The sequence below is a fragment of the Salvelinus fontinalis genome, chromosome 29 (genome assembly GCF_029448725.1).
Source record: "Salvelinus fontinalis isolate EN_2023a chromosome 29, ASM2944872v1, whole genome shotgun sequence".
NCBI lineage: Eukaryota > Metazoa > Chordata > Actinopteri > Salmoniformes > Salmonidae > Salvelinus > Salvelinus fontinalis.
The window spans coordinates 18,712,257-18,730,098 of NC_074693.1; the positions used below are offsets into that span (position 1 = coordinate 18,712,257).

General features: G+C 43.1%; 1 protein-coding gene across 1 annotated transcript in view; it reads right to left on the reverse strand.

Annotated features, from left to right (window-relative positions):
* Nucleotides 1-17,842, reverse strand: part of gpc3 (glypican 3) — a 413,930-nt gene that overhangs the window by 395,362 nt on the left and 726 nt on the right. The window lies entirely within an intron of this gene.

Genomic DNA, 17,842 nt, shown 5'->3' on the forward strand with positions numbered 1-17,842 from the left:
CCTCTGGTTTTCAGGTCATATAGACAGACTGTTTTCAGGCCATACAGACAGACTGTTTTCAGGTCATACAGACAGACTGTTTTCAGGCAAGCAGAAAGCCATCCTATATTATGTTTTGCTTTGTGTATATTCACTTCATTAAGGAAAAATATGTAATATATGACATTTTACATGATAATGCCCTCCAACTTCCAGTTAAATGCAAGATGACTCAATATTCTACAAGTTAACAATGTGTTTCCACAATGTGTTTCCACAATGCATACAGTTTTAATTCAGTGATTCCCCTCCCGTCCCATTATCCTCTAGTGCCATTGTCTCCTCCCGTCCCATTGACTTCTCCCTACAGGTACCCTGGCCTCTGACTGTCCTCCCGTCCCATTGTCTTTTCCCTGCAGGTCCCCTGGCCTGTGACTGTCCTCCCGTCCCATTGTCTTCTCCCTACAGGTCCCCTGGCCTCTGACTGTCCTCCCGTCCCATTGTCTTTTCCCTGCAGGTCCCCTGGCCTGTGACTGTCCTCCCGTCCCATTGTCTTCTCCCTACAGGTCCCCTGGCCTCTGACTGTACTCCCGTTCCATTGTCTTTTCCCTGCAGGTCCCCTGTGTGTCTGAGGCTGAGAGTGAAGCTGAACAAGACAGCTCCTGTAGGGCCACAGTGAGGGCTGTGTACATAGCACAGTCCCACACTTAATCTTTAACAAGCTCCCAGAGCCAGGCTTCATACAGGCCGGGGGACTGGGACCATGCAGAACACAACCACCATGTTCATCTGTTTCTCTGCTGCTTCGCCAATTAGAAAGCTATCAGTATGCAAGTTTAATGGAGACCAAGGGGGGAGAGAAGGGGAGAGGGAAAGAGAGACAGAGAGAGACAGAAAGCGCGAGAGAGAGAGAGAGACAGAGAGCGAGAGACAGAGAACGCGAGACAGAGAAAGCGAGACAGAGGAAGCGAGACAGAGAAAGCGAGACAGAGAAAGCGAGACGGAGAGACAGAGAAAGACAGAGAGAGAAAGCGCGAGAGAGAGAGAGTGAGAGAGACAGAGAAAGCGAGACAGAGAAAGCGAGACAGAGAAAGCGAGAGAGAGAGACAGGCCTTTGTTGTTAAGATATAGAATATGTTCAAAATATAAATGCAACATGCAACAATTTCAAAGATTTTACTGAGTTACAGTTCATATAAGGAAATCAGTCAATTGAAATAAATGAATTAGGCCCTAATCTATGGATTTCACATGACTGGGAATACAGATATGCATCTGTTGGTCACAGATACCTTTTTTTTAAGTTAGGGGCATGGATTAGAAAACCAGTCAGTATCTGGTGTGACCACCATTTGCCTCATGCAACGCGACACATCTCGCGACACATCTCCAGCCGGATGTGGAGGTCCTGGACTGGCATGTTTTTTATTTTATTTCTATGTACTTTTTTTACGCCTTTTTTCTCTCCCCAATTTCATGATATCCAATTGGTAGTTACAGTCTTGTCCCATCGCTGCAACTCCGGTACGAACTCGGGAGAGGCGAAAGTCGAGAGACAAGAGTCCTCCGAAACACGATCCTGCCAAGCCACACTGCTTCTTGACACACTGCTCGCTTAACCCGGAAGTCAGCTGCACCAATGTGTCGGAGGAAACACCGTACAACTGGCGACCGTGTCAGTGTGCATGCGCCCGGGTCTGTTGTGACGCCTCAAGCACTGCGATGCAGTGCCTTAGACCGCTGCACCACTCGGGAGGGCTGACGTGATTACTGCCAAATTCTGTAAAACGATGTTGGAGGCGGCTTATGGTAGAGAAATTACAATTATCTGGCAACAGCTCTGGTGGATATTCCTGCAGTCAGCATGCCAATTGCACGCCCCCGCAGATATCTGTGGCATTGTGTTGTGTTACAAAACGACACATTTTAGAGTGGCCTTTTATTGTGCCCAGCACAAGGTGCACCTGTGTAATGATAATGCTGTTCAATCATCTTCTTGATATGTCACACCTGTCAGGTGGATGGATAATCTTGGCAAAGGAGAAATGCTCACTGACAGCGATGTAAACAGAAATATGCTTTTTGTACGTATGGAACATTTCTGGGATGTTTAATTTCAACTCATGAAACATGGGACCCACACTTTACATGTTGCGTTTATATTTTTGTTCAGTGTATATCAACTACTCGTGTTGAGACTGAGAGGAAGCTGTGGGAATCCCATCAGCTGTCTCCAGGGCACAACCAGCCACTAACACTAGGCAGGAACATTATGCATAAACAAAATAAAACGAAGACAATTTGCAACCCAAACCAAGGAATTTACATTTACATTTTAGTAATTTAGCAGATGCTCTTATCCAGAGCGACTTACAGTTAGCGCAATGATCTTAAGATATCTAGGTGGGACAACCACATATCAGTAAAACAGTTATACTTTTGAATCATCTGTCCCTAAAACATTCAGGTGCTTCCAGGTGCTTTTTGGCAAACTTGAGTCAACTTTCTGGGTGACATAGGTCCCATTATGCCTGGCGAAAACCAAACACTGCATTCCACAGTAAGAACCTGTGATGGTTCTGGGATGCTTTCCTGCCTCAGGACCTGGAAACCATGAATTCTGCTCTGTATCAGAGAAGTCTACAGGAGAATGTCAGACCATCCATCTGTGAGCTGAAGCTGAAGTGCAGCTGGGTCATGCAGCAAGACAATGATCCAAAACACACAATCAAGTCTACATGAAAATGGCTAAAAAGTAACACAATTGAAGTTCTGGAACTGCCTAGTCAAAGTCCAGACAATTGAGATGTGGCAGGTCTATGACTTTTTTGGACAACACCTGGTAATGTACTGGGCCCTACCTACGCACTACTATCGCCTTGGGGTCGGATGCCAAGCAGTTGCCATACCAAGCGGTGATGCAGACAGTCAAGATGCTCTCAATGGTGCAGTTTTATAACTTTTTGAGGATCTGAGGGCCCATGCCAAATCTTTTCATCCTCCGGAGGGGGAGTTTGTGTGTGTGGACCATGTTAATTCATTAGTGATGTGGACACAGAGGAACTTGAAGCACTCAACCCGCTCCAATACAGCCCTGTGAATTTGGATGGAGGCGTGCTCGGCCCTCCTCAGAGAATCTATGATGGGGAAAATGCACAAATCAGATCTACAGTTGAAGTCGGAAGTTTACATACACTTAGGTTGGAGTCATTAAAACTCGTTTTTCAACCACTCCACAAATGTATTGTTAACAAACTACAGTTTTGGCAAGTCGGTTAGGACATCTACTTTATGCATAACACAACAAAAAAAATCATCACAAAGCCCTGACCTCAATCCTATAGAAAATTTGTGGGCAGCACTGAAAAAGCATGTGCGATCAAGGAGGCCTACAAACCTGACTCAGTTACACCAGCTCTGTCAGGAGGAATGGGCCAAAATTCACCCAACTTATTGTGGGAAGCTTGTGGAAGGCTACCCAAAACGTTTGACCCAAGTTAAACAATTTAAAGGCAAGGCTACCAAATACTAATTGAGTGTATGTAAACTTCTGACCCACTGGGAACGTGATGAAAGAAATAAAAGCAGAAATAAATCATTCTCTCTGCTATTATTCTGACATTTCACATTCTTAAAATAAAGTGGTGATCCTAACTGACCTAAGACAGGAAATGTCTTGTGAAAAACTGAGTTTAAATGTATTTGGCTAAGGTGTATGTAAATTTCCGACTTAAACTGTATAAGAAAGGCCAGCAGAGGCTCTACTTTTTAAGGGGGGTGGCTGAACTCCTCCTAATTAAGAAATGCCACTGAAGCCATGAATACCGAGTTATCCCTCACAGCCACTGTACAGTATTGTCTATGACTGGCTACGGGGATGACAGTTGTGTATTGCTAACGTTAGCTCACTAATGTGAAGATGTTTGAGTTGGAAAAGACCTAAGCGGTTTATTAAGAACAGGTCTCGTTCTTTCAGCATAACATTGGCAACGATGTATTGTATGTCTCATGTCAATCAAACAAGTTTGGAGGCGCTGCGTGCTAATGACTGAATTGGGTAGTTCTGCTGTCTGTAAGGAAATTGGTGGGCTGTAGGTTTATTCTGTCGCTACGATTGGCGAGCATGCACCTGTTTTCCCTGTTCACCCTTATCATATGCTCCTATCATTTAGATGGGTGGTGCCAGCTGTCCAAGCCCAACCCTCAAATATCCTTTCAAATCGGCGATGTCATGGATTCCTTAAATCTACGACCTCATGGATTCCTTAAATCTACGACATTCTCATTTTGTAAAATACTGACTTTATGACTAAAGTTATCCTACTTACACTTTTTACTAAATTTCGGCACTAGAATGTGTGTTTATGACTACTACCAATGCCAAATAGGCAGTTTTCAACCAGAAATGTTTTTTGGGGGGGTTCAGCTCCTCTTTAGGAAAACTAGGCTCTTTTCATTTTGATAGTGTTTTACTGAAATTGTTTGACAAGTCATTCATTGAAAACGTTTCAACATTCTGTATAATCTGACGGCAGGCAAATGGCAGTGTCTCTCAGCAGGGCATGGTAAGAAAAATTGTTGGCAGCAAGCAAGGAGTTAGGGGTCAAGCTGACACTAAAGCCCACAAGGTACTGGACCCTAGACATCCTCTATACTAGGAGTTTGAGCTACTCCCTTTGGGGCGACGTTACCGGGCACCGAGGCATAAAAGGGATTGAGCCAAGCGATCCTTTATCCCAGTTGAAATAAGACTTGAATGACAATCACTAGTAGGTCCAGCAATGTTATTGGTCGCATACACATATTTTACAGATGTTATTGGTCGCATACACATATTTGACAGATGTTATTGCAGGTGCAGCGAAATGCTTTTGTTCCTAGCTCCAACAGTACAGTAAAACCTGACAATACAAAACAATACACGCAAATCAAAGAAATATAGAAATTTTACAACGAACAATGTCCAGAACATAAATATTTACACTACCGTTCAAAAGTTTGGGGTCACTAAAATGTTTTTAAAAGAAAAGCAAATTTTTGGTCCATTAAAATAACATCAAATTGATCAGAAATACAGTGTAGACATTGTTAACGTTGTAAATTACTATTGTAGCTGGAAACGCCAGATTTTTCATGGAATATCTATATAGGCATACAGAGACCCAATATCAGCAACCATCACTCCTGTGTTCCAATGGCACGTTGTGTTAGCTAATCCAAGTTTATCATTTTAAAAGGCTAATTGATCATTAGAAAACCCTTTTGCAATTATGTTAGCACAGCTGAAAACTGTTGTTCTGTTTAAAGAAGAAATAAAACTGTCCTTCTTTAGACTAGTTGAGTATCTGGAGCATCAGCATTTGTGGGTTCGATTACAGGCTCAAAATGGACAGAAATAAAGAACTTTCTTCTGAAACTCGTCAGTCTATTCTTGTTCTGAGAAATGAAGGCTATTCCATGCGAGAAATTGCCAAGAAACTGAAGAACTCGTACAACGCTGTGTACTACTTCCTTCACAGAACAGAGCAAACTGGCTCTAATCAGAATAGAAAGAGGAGTGGGAGGCCCCGGTGCATAACTGAGCAAAAGGACAAGTACATTAGTGTGTCTTTTTTGAGAAACAGACGCCTCACAAGTCCTCAACCAGGATCGTCATGAAATAGTACCCGCAAAACACCCGTCTCAACGTCAACAATGAAGAGGTGACTCCGTGATGCTGGCCTTCTAGGGTAGAGTACCGGCTAGTAACAATGACTAAAGTTCAGGGCAGGGTAATGTCAGGGCAGGGTAATGGGCTGAGGCCGACTAGTGATGACTATTTAACAGTCTGATAGCCTGGAGATAGAAGCTGTTTTTCAGTCACTCGGCACCAGCTTTGATGCACCTGTACTGACTCCGCCTTGTAGATGGTACCGGAGTAAACAGGCCGTGGCTAGGGAGGCTGAGTTCTTTGATGATCTTGGCCTTCCTGTGACACCGGGTGCTGTAGATGTCCTGGAGGGCAGGCAGTGTGCCTCTGGTGATGCGTTGGGCTGATCGCACCACCCTCTGGAGAGCCCTGCGGTTGCGGACAGTTGCCGTATCAGGAGGCATGCTCCCTCTGATGTCTCCTGAAGTTCACGATCAGCTCCTTCGTTTTGTTGACGTTGAGGTGGAGACGTGCGTGGCCACGCAGTCATGGGTGAACAGGGAGTACAGGAGGGGCCTGAGCACGCACCCTTGTGGAGCCTCCATGTTGAGGATCAGTGTAGCAGAGCTGTTGTTGCCTACCTTCACCACCTGGGGTCGGCCCGTCAGGAAGTTCAGGACCCAGTTGCACAGGGCGCGGTTCAGGCCCAGGGCCCTGAGCTTAGTGATGGGCTTAGAAAGCTCTATGGTGTTGAAGGCTGAGCTGTAGTCCATGAAAAGCATTCTTACATACAGTGCATTCGGAAAGAATTCATACCTCTTGACTTATTCCACATTTTGTTGTTACAGCTTGAGTTCAAAATTGATTAAATATAATTTCCCCACCCATCTACACACACTACCCCATAATGACAAAGTGAAAACATATTTTTAGATTTTTTTGCAAATGTATTGAAAATTAAATACAGAAATATCTAACTTACAAACGTATTCACACCCCTTAGTCAATACATTGTAGAAGCACCTTTGGCAGTGATTACAGCTGTGAGTCTTTCTGGGTACGTCTCTAAGAGCTTTCCACATCTGGATTGTACAATATTTGCACATCATTCTTTAAAAATTCTTTAAGCTCTGTCAAGTTGGTTGTTGATCATTGTTAGACAGCCATTTTCAAGTCTTACCATAGATTTTTCAAGGTAATTTAAGTCAAAACTGTAACTATTCCACTCAGGAACATTCAATGTTGTCTTGGTAAGAAACTCCAGTGTTGTGTTAAAGGTTATTGTCCTGCTGAAAGATGAATTGGTCTCCCAGTGTCTGTTTAAAAGCAGACTGAATCAGGTTTTCTTCTGGATTTTGCCTTTGCTTAGCTCTATTCTGTTTATTTTCATCCTAAAAAAACTCCCTAGTCCTTGCCGATGACAAGAATACCCATAACATGATGTAGCCACCACTATGCTTGAAAATATGGAAGGTGGTACTCAGTGACGTGTTGGATTTTTCCCAAACATAATGCTTTGTATTCAGGACCAGAAGTTAATTTCTTTGCCACATATTTTGCATTTTTTTTTAGGCATATTGCAAAAAGGATGCATGTTTTCTTTTCACTCTATCATTTAGGTTCGTATTGTGGAGTAACTACAGTGTTGTTGATCCATCCTCAGTTTTCTCCGAGAACAGCCATTAAACTCTGTAACTGTTTTAAAGTCTCTATTGGCCTAATGGTGAAATACCTGAGCAATTTCCTTCCTCTCCGGCAACTGAGCCGGAAGAATACCTGTCCCTTTGTAGTGACTGGGTGTATTGATACACCATCCAAAGTGTAATTAATAACTTTACCATGCTCAAAGGGATATTCACTGTCTGCTTTTTTATTTTTTACCCATCCACCAATAGGTGCCCTTCTTTGCGAGGCATTGGAAAACCTCCCTGGTCTTTGTGGTATAATCTGTGTTTGAAAATCACTGCTCGACTGAGGGACCTTAAAGATAATTGTATGAGTGGGATACAGAGATGAGGTAGTCATTCAAAAATCATGATTAGCACTATTATTCCACAGAGACTGAGCCCATGCAACTTATTGTAGGACTCCTGAATTGATTTAGGGTTGTCATAACAAAGTGGTTGAATACTTATTGACTCTAGACATTCCAGCATTTCCATTTTTAAATAATTTGTAAACGTTTCAAAAAACATAATTCCACTTTGACATTATGGGGTATTGTGTGTCGGGCAGTGGCACACAATCTCAATTGAATACATTTTTAATTCTGGCTGTAACAACAAAGTGTGGAAAAAAGTATAGCGGTGTGAATACTTTCTGTAGGCACTGTATGTATTCTTCTTGGGAGAATGGGAAAGGGCAGTGTGCAGTGTGATGTCGATTGCGTCATCCATTGTTCCGTTGGGGCGGTATGCAAATTGTAGTGAGTCTAGGGTGTCGGGTAAAGTGGAGGTAATATGATCCTTAACTAGCCTCTCAGAGCACTTCATGAAGTGAGTGCTACGGGCCGATAGTCATTTAGTTCAGTTACCTTTGCTATTTTGGGTACAGGAATAATGGTGGACATCTTGAAGGAAGTGGGGACAACAGACTGGGATAGGGAGAGATTGAATATGTCCATCAACACTCCAGCCAGCATGGACAGAACAGGCTGTAATGTATATAATATACATTTGCATCCATTCTGTCACGCCCTGGCCTTAGTTATCTTTGTTTTCTTTTTTTTTTTTTTTCTTCTTCTTTTTTTTACCTTTATTTAACCAGGCAAGTCAATTAAGAACAAATTCTTATTTTCAATGCCTAGGAACAGTGGGTTAACTGCCTGTTCAGGGACAGAACGACAGATTTGTGATTTGTACCTTGTCAGCTCGGGGATTTGAACTTGCAACCTTCCGGTTACTAGTCCAACGCTCTAACCACTAGGCTACGCTGCCGCCCCAATTTTAGTTAGGTCAGGGTGTGACATGGGGAATGTGTGTGTTTTTTGGATTGTCTAGGGGTTTTGTACGTTTAATGGGTCAGTGTCTATGTCTATGTTGCATGTTAGCACTTAGTCTTTTATAGCTTCACGTTCGTCTGTTTGTTGTTTTGTTTTCGTTCGTTTTCGTCTTCCAAATAAAAGAAGATGTATTTTTCACACGCTGCGCCTTGGTCCACTCATTGTCCTCAAGACGATCGTGACACATTCTTATAGTATTTATTGTCTGTATTAGTCTTGTCTTTGTATGCTTGATGATAAGTTTAATTGTACACAGAACCACAAACTAAATTTCCCCATGGGGGTTTATAAAGGCAGAGGTGGGGTTAATTATACAGAGGTGCCCTTCGTAACATGTTAGTATTAAGCTTTCACAAGCAGCCTTCATTTAGGCTTTCTGACTCAAGCCCCCCACCCCTTGCCATCCCAACCACGCTTTCAAGGAGAGGAGAGCTCTGTACTTTCTCTACTTCTGTTCAGTTCTGTTGAGTATCTGCCGTGATTTTAAATAAATGTGTGTGGGGGGAAAATTGCTCTCTTTTTGTTCTTAGGTCCCCTGGCACCACATGCAGCGGTATTAGAATTCAGCTCCCTCTTCCCGCTGCGGGCGGACGGACATTTCTGCATCAGTCACCTCCTCCTCCAGATACACCTCCAATCTGCGTCCCAAATGGCACCCAATATAGTACACTACTTTTGACCAGGGCCCATCTAGGCTCTGGCCCACAGGGCTCTGGTCAAAAGTAGTGCACTATATAAGGAATAGGGTGCGATTTGTAATGCAGCCCCAGACATACTTCTGAGGCCCATCCCTCCTCTCCCTTGCCCACACACACCCTCAGCCCCAAATTAGATTACCACTTCCCATCCTCAGCACTCAGGTCCTCCATCAAATGTATCAATAAAGCCATCATCCAGTGCTCTTCATATAATACATGACCTCTTAGCTGGAGCAAGCTTACTGGCTTAATGCAAATAGTCTTGGTAGCCATTTGATTAGATGTTAAGGAGTCTTATGGCTTGGGGGTAGAAGCTGTTTAGAAGCCTCTTGGACCTAGACTTGGCGCTCCGGTACTGCTTGCCGTGCGGTAGCAGAGAACAGTCTATGACTAGGGTGGCTGGAGTCTTTGACAATTTTTAGGGCCTTCCTCTGACACCGCCTGGTATAGAGGTCCCCGGAAGACAGGAATCTTGGCCCCAGTGATGTACTGGTCCTTTCGCACTACCCTCTGTAGTGCCTTGCGGTCGGAGGCCAGGCAGTTGCCATACCAGGCAGTGATGCAACCAGTATGGATGCCCTCGATGGTGCAGCTGTCAAACCTTTTGAGGATCTGAGGACCCATGCCAAATCTTTTCTCCTGAAGGGGAATAGGTTTTGTCGTGCCCTCTTCACCACTGTCTTGGTGTGCTTGGACCATGTTAGTTAGTTGGTGATGTGGACACCAAGGAACTTGAAGCTCTCAACCTGCTCCACTGCAGCCCTATTGATGAGAATGGGAGAATGCTCTGTCCTCTTTGTCCTGTAGTCCACAATCAACTCCTTTGTCTTGATCACGTTGAGGGAGAGGTTGTTGTCCTGTCACCACACGGCCAGGTCTCTGACCTCCTCCCTATAGGCTGTCTCGATGTTGTCGGTGATCAGGCGTACCACTGTTGTGTCATTGGCAAACTTAATGATGGTGTTGGAGTCGTGCAGTCATGAGTGAACAGGGAGTACAGGAGGGGACTGAGCACGCACCCCTGAGGGGCCCCTGTGTTGAGGATCAGCGTGGCAGATGTGTTGTTACCTACCCTTACCACCTGGGGGCAGCCCGTCAGGAAGTCCAGGATCCAGTTGCAGAGGGAGGTGTTTAGTCCCAGGGTCAATAGCTTATTGATGAGCTTTGAGGGCACTATGGTGTTAAACGCTGAGCTGTAGTCAATGAATAGCATTCTCACATAGGTGTTCCTTTTGTCCAGGTGGGAAAGGGCAGTGTGGAGTGCAATAGAGATTGCATCATCTGTGGATCTGTTGGGGTAGTATGCAAATTGGAGTGGGTCTATGGTTTCTGGGATAATGTTGTTGATGTGAGCCATGACCAGGCTTTCAAAGCACTTCATGGCTACAGACATGAGTGCTACGGGTCGGTAGTCATTTAGGCAGGTTACCTTAGTGTTCTTCGGCACAAGTACTATGGTGGTCTGCTTAAAACATGTTGGTATTACAGACTCGGACAAGGAGAGGTTGAAAATGTCAGTGAAGACACTTGCAGGTTGGTCAGTGCATCCTCGCAGTACACGTCCTGGTAATCCGTCTGGCCCTACGGCCTTGTGAATGTTGACCTGTTGAAAGGTCTTACTCACATCGCTGCGGAGAGCGTGATCACACAGTCTTCCAGAACACCTGGTGCTCTCATGCATGTATCAGTGTTATTTGCCTCAAAGTGAGAATAGAAGTAGTTTAGCTCGTCTGGTAGGCTCATGTCATTCGGCAGCTCCCGGGTGTACTTCCTTTTGTAATTGTTTGCAAGCCCTGCCACATCCGATGAGCATCAGTGTCATGTATTTAACCCCTGGTTCATGGTCTGGTGTCATGTATTTAACCCCTGGTTCATGGTCTGGTGTCATGTATTTAACCCCTGGTTCATGGTCTGGTGTCATGTATTTAACCCCTGGTTCATGGTCTGGTGTCATGTATTTAACCCCTGGTTCATGGTCTGGTGTCATGTATTTAACCCCTGGTTCATGGTCTGGCGTCATGTATTTAACCCCTGGTTCATGGTCTGGCGTCATGTATTTAACCCCTGGTTCCTTGTCTGGTGTCATGTATTTAACCCCTGGTTCATGGTCTGGTGTCATGTATTTAACCCCTGGTTCATGGTCTGGTGTCATGTATTTAACCCCTGGTTCATGGTCTGGCGTCATGTATTTAACCCCTGGTTCATGGTCTGGTGTCATGTATTTAACCCCTGGTTCATGGTCTGGTGTCATGTATTTAACCCCTGGTTCATGGTCTGGTGTCATGTATTTAACCCCTGGTTCATGGTCTGGTGTCATGTATTTAACCCCTGGTTCATGGTCTGGCGTCATGTATTTAACCCCTGGTTCATGGTCTGGTGTCATGTATTTAACCCCTGGTTCATGGTCTGGTGTCATGTATTTAACCCCTGGTTCATGGTCTGATGTATGGTGAATACCAAGACGGAGGACAATGAAATCTAAATAATAGATCAAAACGCTGTGCAGTAAATAACCAGAAAATAAACAGCTGTGTAAATCAAATGTACTCATGGAGTACTCTGCTACCTAAATGGCAAACGTATGCTACCAACTGGGTGATACCTGCAATCCAGGCCCACAACCAACCCTTCCTGTTTCCAATAATTGACATTAAGCCTGTCCAACCCTTCACATTTCCAATTGACCTTAAGCCTGTCCAACCCTTTCCATTTCCAACTAACCTTAAGCCTGTCCAACCCTTTCCATTTCCAACTAACCTTAAGCCTGTCCAACCCTTCACATTTCCAACTAACATTAAGCCTGTCCAACCCTTCACATTTCCAACTGACCTTAAGCCTGTCCAACCCTTTCCATTTCCAACTAACATTAAGCCTGTCCAACCCTTCACATTTCCAACTAACATTAAGCCTGTCCAACCCTTTCCATTTCCAACTAACATTAAGCCTGTCCAACCCTTCACATTTCCAACTAACATTAAGCCTGTCCAACCCTTTCCATTTCCAACTAACATTAAGCCTGTCCAACCCTTCACATTTCCAACTAACCTTAAGCCTGTCCAACCCTTCACATTTCCAACTAACATTAAGCCTGTCCAACCCTTTCCATTTCCAACTAACATTAAGCCTGTCCAACCCTTCACATTTCCAACTAACCTTAAGCCTGTCCAACCCTTTCCATTTCCAACTAACATTAAGCCTGTCCAACCCTTTCCATTTCTAACTAACATTAAGCCTGTCCAACCCTTTCCATTTCCAACTAACATTAAGCCTGTCCAACCCTTCACATTTCCAACTAACCTTAAGCCTGTCCAACCCTTTCCATTTCCAACTAACATTAAGCCTGTCCAACCCTTTCCATTTCCAACGAACATTAAGCCTGTCCAACCCTTCACATTTCCAACTAACCTTAAGCCTGTCCAACCCTTCACATTTCCAACTAACATTAGCCTGTCCAACCATTTCCAACTAACATTAAGCCTGTCCAACCATTTCCAACTAACATTAAGCCTGTCCAACCATTTCCATTTGCCAACTAACATTAAGCCTGTCCAACCCTTTCCATTTCCAACTAACATTAAGCCTGTCCAACCCTTTCCATTTCCAACTAACATTAAGCCTGTCCAACCCTTTCCAACTAACATTAAGCCTGTCCAACTCTTTCCATTTCCAACTAACATTAAGCCTGTCCAACCCTTTCCATTTCCAACTAACATTAAGCCTGTCCAACCCTTTCCATTTCCAACTAACATTAAGCCTGTCCAACCCTTTCCATTTCCAACTAACATTAAGCCTGTCCAACCCTTTCCATTTCCAACTAACATTAAGCCTGTCCAACCCTTTCCATTTCCAACTAACATTAAGCCTGTCCAACCCTTTCCATTTCCAACTAACATTAAGCCTGTCCAACCCTTTCCATTTCCAACTAACATTAAGCCTGTCCAACCCTTTCCATTTCCAACTAACATTAAGCCTGTCCAACCCTTTCCATTTCCAACTAACATTAAGCCTGTCCAACCCTTTCCATTTCCAACTAACATTAAGCCTGTCCAACCCTTTCCATTTCCAACTAACATTAAGCCTGTCCAACCCTTTCCATTTCCAACTAACATTAAGCCTGTCCAACCCTTTCCATTTCCAACTAACATTAAGCCTGTCCAACCCTTTCCATTTCCAACTAACATTAAGCCTGTCCAACCCTTTCCATTTCCAACTAACCTTAAGCCTGTCCAACCCTTTCCATTTCCAACTAACATTAAGCCTGTCCAACCCTTCACATTTCCAACTGACCTTAAGCCTGTCCAACCCTTTCCATTTCCAACTAACATTAAGCCTGTCCAACCCTTCACATTTCCAACTAACATTAAGCCTGTCCAACCCTTTCCATTTCCAACTAACATTAAGCCTGTCCAACCCTTCACATTTCCAACTAACCTTAAGCCTGTCCAACCCTTTCCATTTCCAACTAACATTAAGCCTGTCCAACCCTTTCCATTTCCAACTAACATTAGCCTGTCCAACCATTTCCAACTAACATTAAGCCTGTCCAACCATTTCCAACTAACATTAAGCCTGTCCAACCCTTCACATTTCCAACTAACCTTAAGCCTGTCCAACCCTTTCCATTTCCAACTAACATTAAGCCTGTCCAACCCTTTCCAACTAACATTAAGCCTGTCCAACCCTTTCCATTTCCAACTAACATTAATCCTGCCCAACCCTTTCCATTTCCAACTAACATTAAGCCTGTCCAACCCTTTCCATTTCCAACTAACACTAAGCCTGTCCAACCCTTCCCATTTCCAATTGACATTAAGCCTGTCCAACCCTTTCCATTTCCAACTAACCTTAAGCCTGTCCAACCCTTCACATTTCCAATTGACATTAAGCCTGTCCAACCCTTCACATTTCCAATTGACATTAAGCCTGTCCAAACCTTCACATTTCCAATTGACATTAAGCCTGTCCTCATTAATTTACTGTACATCTCCAGGGGCCAAGTAAGCAGAGATACAGCAGGGGCAAAGTGGCCGACATTGTCCAATTAAATGCCTCTAGTTGTTTTAGAAGTTGCTAAGAGATTGTCCTTGAACCTTACAAACCCTTCCATCTCATCTAATTTGTCTCCCAAGACATTGTTACTAATAGCAAGGAGAATGCATTCAGGAGAGCAAGTTGATTTGTTATGGCCTCTTTACACCTTCACAGTGCATGTTTTTGTTTGCTGCTACACTGCTCTAATTCCGGTGGGAATGTGATTCTCTGACTAGGAGTGAAAACAATTAACCTGAAGAGCACTTCGCCACTCTGACATGACACTAAAACATTGTGGTTGAGATTCAGACACGAGAGAGGCATCAATTTACATACTGAATCATTTGGAATGCCAGGGAGCAACAGGCTCCGTCAGTGCAGTGTGACCATGCACCAATCAGCTATACAGTCCAACTCATAGTCACAATCCACTCTACTGCTAGAGGACCATGGGGGATTCTGTCCTGCCTCAGGCTTGTATCACTTTAGTTACACTCTTATCACTGTAAATCAGTAAGAAAAAGATATCCTTCTTCCCCCTTATAACAGCATATTGTACCTTAATATCTGCTGGTACTACTTGATACTAAAGAATTTGATGTTAGACAATTTTGTCTTAGCATTTATTTCCTTGACGTGAGAACGATTTAGACCATTTCACTCACTGACCATGGTTAAACATTCCATCTGAGGAAACAGACAGAGATTAAATTCTAAATTGCCCTCCTCTAATGTATATGGTGCCATAACTTTATCACAGAGTGACTTTCCCTGCAGTCATGTGGGTCGTACTTGGGCACGGATGTAAAATTCCCTCAAAATATGCCATTAGTGCCCATTCAAATTAGCCCCAAGGTTGCGTTGTTAAATCTTGTTCATTTTCTTAAATTAAATACCATGACTGTTTACTCATTAGCTGGCAATGTTGTTTGAAATGTCCGATACAACATACTTTGGTGATATCATCATCAACTTACTGCATACGCCTTAGAAATATACATTCTCATGTACTGGATGAGCTATTAGCATGCTAACACTCATTAAGACAGTCTGGTAGAATAGATCATATAGCTAGCAATCGCAAGCATTCACTGGTTGAAGTTGTAGTAACTTTGGAGTGTAATGCAGTTGACTAGCGACTATGACATGAATATAGTGAATATCATTCACAACATTTGGACAGGAGCTATAATCCAGTTATAATAGAAAAAAATGATTTGTGTCGATATTGCTTGAATTCAGGCTTGGCTGAACTGCTTTTGATGGGGAAAGATTGCTTCTGTACCCCGCTTTCCAGGATTTTCGTTGAAAACGTAACTTTCCCATGTGGACCTGTGGGGCACCCTATTCCACATAGTACAATACTTCCACATAGACCATAAGGCTCTGGTTAAAGCTAATGCACTATAATAGGTGCACTATAAAGAATACGGTTCTATTTGGGTTGTCTAATCCATACATGCTTTGAGCGCATAACAGCTCAAAACCTGTGTAACCATGGAAAAGGTTTTCTAATTCGAGATACATGTTCAAGGTCTTAGTGGCTATAACAAAGGTTGGATTAGATTTCTGGCTCAAGGCACTGTCTGACTATATTATTTTAATTGGATGGTTAGTTAGAAGCAACAGATAGATGGTTAGTTAGAGGCAACAGATAAAGCTCCTATGTTTCCACCAAAGCCCTACACTGGCACAAATAAATGGTTAAAACATGGTTGAGGGATGCTGAGAAAGTTGGAGAATGTGAGCCAGAGGGCTGAAGTAGAAAAGTGTGTGGGCTGATGCATGTGATACTGTAGCTAGCTGTAAGAGTCAACTCTGCGTGCTTTTGTATTGTTGAAAAGGGCTTGTAATGGGGAGAAAGAGTGGAAGACTCCATCCTAAATGGCACACTACTTTTGACCAGAGCCCTATAGAGTCCTCTTTTGGCATCATTAGGCAGCTTTTCATGAGATGCTATGTTCTGAGGGCCATGACAGTCTGGTTCATATTTATGCCATCCCCTGTAACACTGAGGAGTAGCGCTCTATATAGCCAAAGGAGATGCTCTCCTCTCCTCTGTCAGTTCTGTCAATCAGCTCCCCTCCTCTTCTTTCTCAGCAGGGAGACGTGGTGTGCTCAAACTAGGTGTGATGGATATGCAAGCCCTACAGGTGATTCATGTTAGATCAGTCATCCTTCAACAGAACAGTACTGCCCTGTTTTACCATTGCTTTGTTTCTGTGTTGAATGAAATGCATTATCTGAGTTTCTGTTGAGGAGCCTGAGTTACAGCCTACATTTAAATTTAAAGATTCATAGGGAGAACCTATGGAAATGAATGGAAATTAATATTCTTATGATGTGATAAAGGTCAGCCACCTTGGTCAGGGAGTTTGTTAACCATGGTTTGCCAGTGCTATGATAAGATATTGTGTAAAATAAGGAATTTGAATAATTTATCTGCACTGTATGTTTGTTAGCCAGAAAGTTTAAGAGGAATGATTCCATAAACATTTCAAATTAACTGCCAATATGCTAGCCTGGGTACCAGTCTCTTTAGCTAATCTACTCCATGTCATGTGCCAAAGAGCCTTTGGCAATGACAAGGAGTGGCAAGGAGTGGAAGGTTAGCTAAAGAGACAGGTACTCGGACTACCAATATGCCAACATTCCATTCAAACAATGCAGTCAATCCACAGCCATGCTCTGACTGAAATCAGTGGATGATATGACTTAGACAAGTTGTAAATGCAACAAGTACTGATATTGTATCAAATAATAGCACTCACAGCTTTAGAAGAAAACAAAAAGGAAGACATTTATGGTCTGTTTACAGATACTGTATTTTAGGGCTATTTATATAGAAAATGTGTATAAATCCAGTATAAACTGTATTTATAATGATACGACAATATTTTATGTTGACAATAATTATATTGTCCGAGAGTAGGTAGCCTAGTCAGGGAGTAGGTAGCCTAGTCAGGGAGTAGGTAGCCTAGTCAGAGAGTAGGTAGCCTAGTCAGGGAGTAGCTAGTGGCAGGTACGGTAGTGGTTAGAGCGTTAAGCCACTACCCGAAAGGTTGCTGGCTCAAATCCCCGAGCTGACAAGGTAAAAATCTGTCGTTCTACCCCTGAACAAGGCAGTTAACCTACTGTTCACCGGTAGGCTGTCATTGTAAATAATAATTTGTTCTTAACTGACTTGCCATTTTAAATAAAGGTTCAACTTTAAATATATATATATATTACACAACTTCTGATATAGCACATGCTTTACTTTTATTTTCCTGCAAAGTAAAATCAGGATTATGCCTCTACTGCCATTCATTCCAATTAGACTGGTTTGTATTTCTCCCTGACTAATATGACTGCCCTTTTCACCCCATTCTGGAACTTTGAGGGTTTATGACATAACCCCAGTAGGCGAATTAATAGGTTAATGGTTAAAGAAGTTAATGGAACGCAGACCGTTGGATAGACTGGTGCACATTCAACAAATCTGATCAAACAAAGTGAATATTC